Source organism: Tenrec ecaudatus, chromosome 16 (genome assembly GCF_050624435.1).
Source record: "Tenrec ecaudatus isolate mTenEca1 chromosome 16, mTenEca1.hap1, whole genome shotgun sequence".
Classification (NCBI taxonomy): domain Eukaryota; kingdom Metazoa; phylum Chordata; class Mammalia; order Afrosoricida; family Tenrecidae; genus Tenrec; species Tenrec ecaudatus.
Genome location: NC_134545.1, coordinates 30,577,372 through 30,584,202, shown reverse-complemented (window position 1 = coordinate 30,584,202; position 6,831 = coordinate 30,577,372). Strand labels below are relative to the sequence as shown.

Below are 6,831 nucleotides of genomic sequence, written 5' to 3'. Positions count from 1 at the left end.
ATTTGCTGTGTGTGAGCCTGCTATGTTGGTTACTTTATTTAACAAATTAGCTCTTGCTGGGTGTAAAAGAGAGAGCATGTGAGTGGGCTTGGGGTGATGCAGGGGTGAGCAAGGAGAGGCCCAAGACAGTTGGTAGAGATTGGGTTGCATTTTTTTCTGACCTTCAACTTAGACAGCTGTCTAGGGAGGCTGGCTTCCCCTTGGTTATGGCTGAGTAGCTTGCATCCGATTAGCCATCCTGCAGACAATGACAAAGTCCACAGTCAACACGAAAACAACTCTTCGGAGGGGAGGCGCTGGTGGGAGGGCCAGCAGGCAGATGCCTGTGTCCACAGAGCGCTCCGAGAAGGATTTCACTGGCAATTCTCCAGTGAGGTCCTTTCTCCGCGCAGTCTGGTCAGGACGCAAACAGAAAACCAGCCCCAAATGGCTGCAAGTATCAGAAGACAGAGCTCAGCGCAGCCAGGTATTCAGAGTGAAAGTTGGGGCAGGAAGGAGTCACTGAGCAGGAGAACTCCTCCATGGTGATGAACCCCAAAACTGTACATGAGTGGGGGGAGGGCGCGATGCCAGAGGCCCCAGCATTTAGTGGCGGTTGCTCCTGCTTCCCCCTAAACTTTCCTCAGAGAGCCAGAGGGGCTGCACCTTGGGCTAGACCGGAAGAGGAAAGCACTCCTCCCAAGGGATCTGTCCTAGAACTTCAAACACAAAGGGGCCGCCTTGCACCGCGGACAGCCACGCTTCCACAGCCTCGGGTGCTTGTCCAAGTCATCAACGGTTCTTGTTTTTGTTTTTTCTAGGAACAAAATTACCAATGTTCATGACAAAATAATAATTTGTAAATTATCAAGGGTTCACGAGGGAGGGAAGAGCGGGGAAGGAGGGGGAAAATGAGGAGCTGACGCCAGGGGCTCACGTGGAGAGCAAATGTTTTGAGAATGATGAAGGCAATGAATGTACAAATGTGCTTGACACAATTGATGTGTGTATGGATTGTGATAAGAGTTGTCTGAGCCCCTAATAAAATTATCTAAAAAAAAAAAAGCAATGGTACAGAAAGATCTCAGAATCCAGAGTGTCTACACATTGACTTGCATGCAACTTTTAAATGTTTAAACATACAGAGTCAGAAATATGGCCTTCAACTGTCGTGCTGCGGCCACCACCCAGAGACTGCTGAGCCCCATCTGTCCACCGCCACCCACTCCAGACACTGAACATCCAGTCATGGATTTAAAGAAATGAGCTGGTGCCAAAGGTCAAACTGGCCGACCAGGCTGAACGACATGGTGCCATGGCAGCGGCATGAGGTCTGTAACGGAGCCAGGAGCTGAATGACCCAGTGAGGAGAGGAATCATCTCTCCGTTTCTTAGGAAAGCGTTGTAGGAGCCCGTGGTGCATCTTGGGGGGTCGTCTCAAGTATTGAGCGAAGGAGGGAAGGTGCTGAGAAGAAACCAGCACATGGCTCGAGAACCCAGAGCAGACGGAGCAGAGCTCAACTGAGGCACCTCTGCAATGTGGTTTCTCTTTGCCGACAGGTCTTGGTTCCCCGTGCAGACACAGACCACGCTCTGGAAATGAGAGCACTTTCAGCCCACTGCTGGGCTGCGGGACTGTGGATCAGTCACAACCAGCATTCCAGAAGCTTTGGAAACCAGCAGGGGAAATGCCACCAACACATCCTGCCAGGGTCAGGCTGGCCCTTAACTTCCAGGAGATCCTGGATGCCCCGGAGAAAGCCTGCCCTCCTACAAAGACTGCTTCTGATGAAGCCATTGCTGAGCTTGACACACGAAGTGCAGAGTCAGACACAGACGGCACTCATGATGCAATTACTGAGCGGCAACTTGACATTGTGGACATCGTGACTGGCTGTACTTCTTCCAAGTCTGTCTGTCTGGCAGTCCATGGGACTTTCAATCGTCTTTGCCAGCACCATTGTCCAAATGCTCCAATTCTTTCTCAGTCTTCCTTTTTTAATACAAGAGCATTTCCAATAAATGCACATAGATATGTACATATATATCTGTATGTCTCTGTATAGAGACGTGCTAGCTGACCGCATACTTAGATCTACCCTATGGATATATATCTCACAGGAAGCTGTTTTTTCGCTCTGCGTCTCCCATCTATGCTGGCACACTTCTGAAGGCAGTGTTTCCAGATTGCTAACCTTGCCCAAATAACTCTGCATTCTAATTTATACCACATCCAAACAGCAGCTTATACATCCTCACAGGACTCAAATCATGTTCTTCTGGATGCTCTTTGAGTTTGAGAAACACACACACACACACACACGAACACCTGAAGGGGCAAGACCAGGCCTGGGAATTGGATGAGGCAGTTTCCCAGTGAAATTCTCACAGGACGGCCCGTGCTGCCCTCGGAGAACAAGCAGGTGCATTGGTGGGCACGGTCAAGGTTCCTCAGGACAATTCTTCCAGTAAACCCTCACGGTCATCTCTGTCCTTCAAGAAGATCTGTCGAGATTATCCCTCGGGGCCCAAGAAACAGCTGTCACCACCTTCTAAGGCGAGAGCCCCGCAGGTTCCTTCAGACGTCCTCCGTTCTCCAAACTTGTTGCCAGGCTTCAATGATTTGAGAAGCTGTTCGGTGTGAGTTTTGTTAAAAATGTGCTGTTAGCTCTGACCGCAAGGCCACTCTTTCCATCGCACAAACGGTAACCTACTCTTGGAAAGGACCCGAACATAACGGAGCCCACTTACGTGCAGGTGTGCACTGATTGAAAACACTTTGGGATAAGCTCGCGTGCGTGTGAACTGGAGCCCTAGTGGGCACTGTTTCTTACTTCTCCTTGACTGTGTACAGACACAGGCTTGTACCTGATGGATGCGTTATTCATAATGGCCAAAAGCTTTTAGAATGTCCATCGACAGATGAATGAATGAACAAAATGTGATTTAACCCCACAATGGAATATTACTCACCCATTAAAAGTAATGAAGTATTATTACTTCAAGTATACTAAAGCATTATGCTGAGGGAAAGAAGCCAACCCCCCCCCACCCACACACATACACACACACAGTCGATCACAATACGATTTTATTGTTTTTTAACCACTTTATTGGGGGCTCATACAACTCTTTTTTAAAATCATTTTATTAGGGGCTCATACAACTCTTATCACAATCCCTACATACAACAATTGTGTAAAGCACATTTGTACATTCCTTACCCTCATCATTCTCAAAACATTTGCTCTCCACGTGAGCCCCTGGCATCAGCTCCTCATTTTCTCCCTTCCTCCCCACTCCCCACTCCATAATGAACCCTTGATAATTTATAAATTATTATTTTGTCATTTCTTACACTGTCCCACATCTCCCTTCACCCACTTTTCTGTTGTCTGTCCCCACAATATGATTTTTTATAAGAAATGTCCAGAATGGGCAAATCCATAGAGACAGAACAAATTAATAGCTGTCAGGGGCTGGAAAGAGGGTCACTATTATGGTTGAGAATGAGTTTCGAATGGTCTTTCACAGCACCAAACCATGATGCTTGGAATGAGTTTGGACTGGTTTGGAATGGAATGCATCATGGTTGGGGATGGTTTGGAATGGAATTTCTTTGGGACATTATGAAATGTTTTGGAATCAGATAGTGGTGATTACTCTACAACCTTGTGAATATGCCCCAAACCACTGGATTGTAAACGTTAAAGGATAGGATGGGGGCGGGGGAGAAACCACTCTTAAATGCACTGGAAACAGTGCAAGAAAATAAATTATTCAACTTGAACAACAGAGGGGTAAATGATTGACCAAAATAAACAAACCAAAATACTGTGCCTTCCAAAGATGGCCATGACAAGACCTTCCGCCCCACAAGCTCCTCTAGAAACTTGAGACTCTTCCTTGGATCTAGGTGATGTCATCCTCTCTGAGAAGCAATAGAAAGGGGTGGCAATAACTAGAGAACTTCCAAGACTCACTAAGGAAAGGCAGTGCCGTTTCTGCCTGGTGTGCTAGCTGCTTGCATTTGAAGCCCGAGGCCACTGTGCTTTATGAACGCACCGTCCACTCAGGACCATCGTCGTGGTGGACACCAAGGTCAGCTGGCCTGGTCCATAAAGGCACGAGAGCAGCCATCCAAGGTGCAATTACTGATTTCTCCCTTAGAGAGAAGGAGAGAGATGGAAATGGAAGGCATTTGGCCTTGCGATGGTGCCGAGTGTATTGGAAAGTGGATTCTAGCAGACGCAGCGAAGTGAAAATGTAACACCTTATTATTTGATCTCCCTTTTGACCACTTACAAACTTTTCTAATGTTCAATATTTTCTGCTTTTCTTTTAATTGAGGCTTTTCTCTATTTTATTTTGTTTTTTTAAATCATTTTATTATTTTGTTGTTGTTAGCTGTTTTCTTTCTGTATTTTTTGCGTGTTTTCAATACATGGAGAGTAGGAAGAATGAATCTATAGAGACAGTAACTGGAGGAATGGTTTTTTGGGGGTATGGCAAAAGAGGTGGGGGGATTGGGGAGCTAATAACAAGAGGTACAAGAAAGAAGAAAATGTTTCTAAGAGTGATGTGATGATTGTATGACTCTTCTTGATATGATGGAACTACTGAATTGTATGACATGTGGATTATGTCCCAGTAAAGCTGTTTTGGCTTTTTTTTAAAGATATTTGGAGGGTGGCAGTGGTGTGGCAGCGGTGGCATGGCAGACAGAGAGCCGGAGCGAGGCTTCGAGACCACCTGGGCCATGTTGTGCTCTCTCTAGTCTAGTCTACAACCTGCTCATGAAGCTGATCCAGTGCTCCACCCCGGCCATCACCCTAGAGAGCCCAGACGTCAAGTACCCACCGTGACTGGTGAACAAGCACAACAGCCAGGACACCCAACACTTATGCTTTGCCCTGCCGACACCCTAGCACGTCCTGGGCCTGCCCATCAGCCTGTTGGCTACCCAAGGCTGCCTGGTTGTCCAGCCCTACATGCCCATCTCCAGCAATGATGACAAGAGCTTTGTGGATCTGGTTACCAAGGTTGATTTCAAAGACACCCACCCCAAGTTTCCTGCCCAATGGAGGATGTCCCAGTACCTGGAAAACATGAAGATCAAGGACACCATTGAGTGCCAGGGTCCCACCAGGCTGCTGGTCTACCAGGCCAAAGGGAAGTTTGCCATCCACCCAAACAAGAGATCCAGCCCCATTATCAATATGATGGAGTCTGTGGGCATGATTGCAGTAGGGACAGGCATCCCCCCAAAGCTGCAGGTGATAAGGGCCATCATGAAAGTCCCCCAGGACCACACCGTGGGCCACCTGCTCTTTGCCGACCAGACCAGGAATGAATTCCTGATACAGCCTGAGTTGGAGAAGCTGAGGAATGGATGTTTGCTCATTTCAAGCTCTGGTACACGGTAGACCAAGCCGGCAGCCTGGGACTAGCCAGGGCTTTGTGAACCAGGAGATGATCCAAGTCCACCTCCCGCCACCAGAGGAGGAACTCCTGGAGCTGATGTGCGGTCCCCTGCCCATGGGCCAGCACACCTGCCTGCCTAACCTGGACTGTATGGGCCATTCCTAGGAGCACTGTGTCGCCTCCTGAGAAGGAGCACCCACCCACCCACGCGTGCACCCTGGATCTGTCCTCACCCACATCCTTGCCATCATTCCTTAACACCCCACCACATCTAGACTGGGGCCTGGGGCCAGCCTGGCCTAGGGAGCTCCCCTGGGAGCAGGGCCCTGGGTTAGGTGGGTGCTCCCATAGCCCTTATTCACCCATACCCAAACCCACAGACACTACAGGGCTGGGGCTGCTGCCACCAGCTCCCCAACACCGGGCAGGGGGCCTGGGATGAGAGAAAGGCAGTGGAAAGGCAGCTCAGACCTACAGGGTCAAAGGCCACTCTGGCCACTTCATGGACTCTGGCCTGCCACCCAAGGGAAGATCACTCAGCACGCCCAGTAAGCACAGGCTTAATTGTGCTTATTCATCAGTGATGAATAACCACACCACCTTTTAGACATTGTGAAATCATTCATGACAGCTTAGTAAGTGAGCATAGGTGAGCCCATGCTTACTTGGCTTATAAACCTGTGGTTACTATAATGCTGGGCAGTTAAACTGCCCATGCTGCCACCTGGAATGCCAGCCTCAGGGCCGGGAGCCAACAAGTAACACCTAGGAACCCTTGGAAGGCCTGGGGTGCTGGGGCAGTGAGGTGGGCCCTGACCAGGGCTGGAGCAGGAATGGGATGCTGGACAGGGGTACCCAGGACAGCATGCTGCCGAGGGACCCACACTTGGCACCTTGGGCGTTCCCAGCTTGATTGCCCCCAGCACTCAGGTCCAGGCCCAGGGCCACCAGCCAGACGTGGAAACCAGATGTGTAGCTCATCCTCTGTCCCAAGCCCTGCCCCCATTCTTGCCCTCACTCTCACCCTAGCCTGGGGACCTGGGGGCTGAGTTGTGTCGGGTGTCCCAGAGACAAGCAAATCCTCAGGTGGCCGTGACATTGTCTTCCAACAACAAGCCTCTTGTACACCGGCTTTCTCAGAATCATTATCAGCAGAAAAAATAGAACTAAAACTTTGCTACTGTTAAAAAATTATATATATGGAAATAATTAGTCTAGTGGACCATGTGTACATCAATCTCCATGATCTTGAGCCAGAAAAAAACTAGATACACCCAGTTATCACTATCAACAGTCCTGAGTGGGATCACATTAGAGGGTCTTGGAGATAGTGGGAGAAAATTATAGGACAAAAATCAAAATCATAAAAATAGGACCGGCCTTACTAGTCACACAGAGACTGATGGAATCCCTGAGATTGTGGCTCTT

At 48.9% G+C, this 6,831-nt stretch overlaps 1 pseudogene; it reads left to right on the top strand.

Moving 5' to 3' along the window:
• The first annotated feature begins 4,766 nt into the window (after positions 1-4,766).
• On the top strand, positions 4,767-5,568 carry LOC142428573 (NADH-cytochrome b5 reductase 3 pseudogene; annotated as a pseudogene).
• Positions 5,569-6,831: the final 1,263 nt, after the last annotated feature.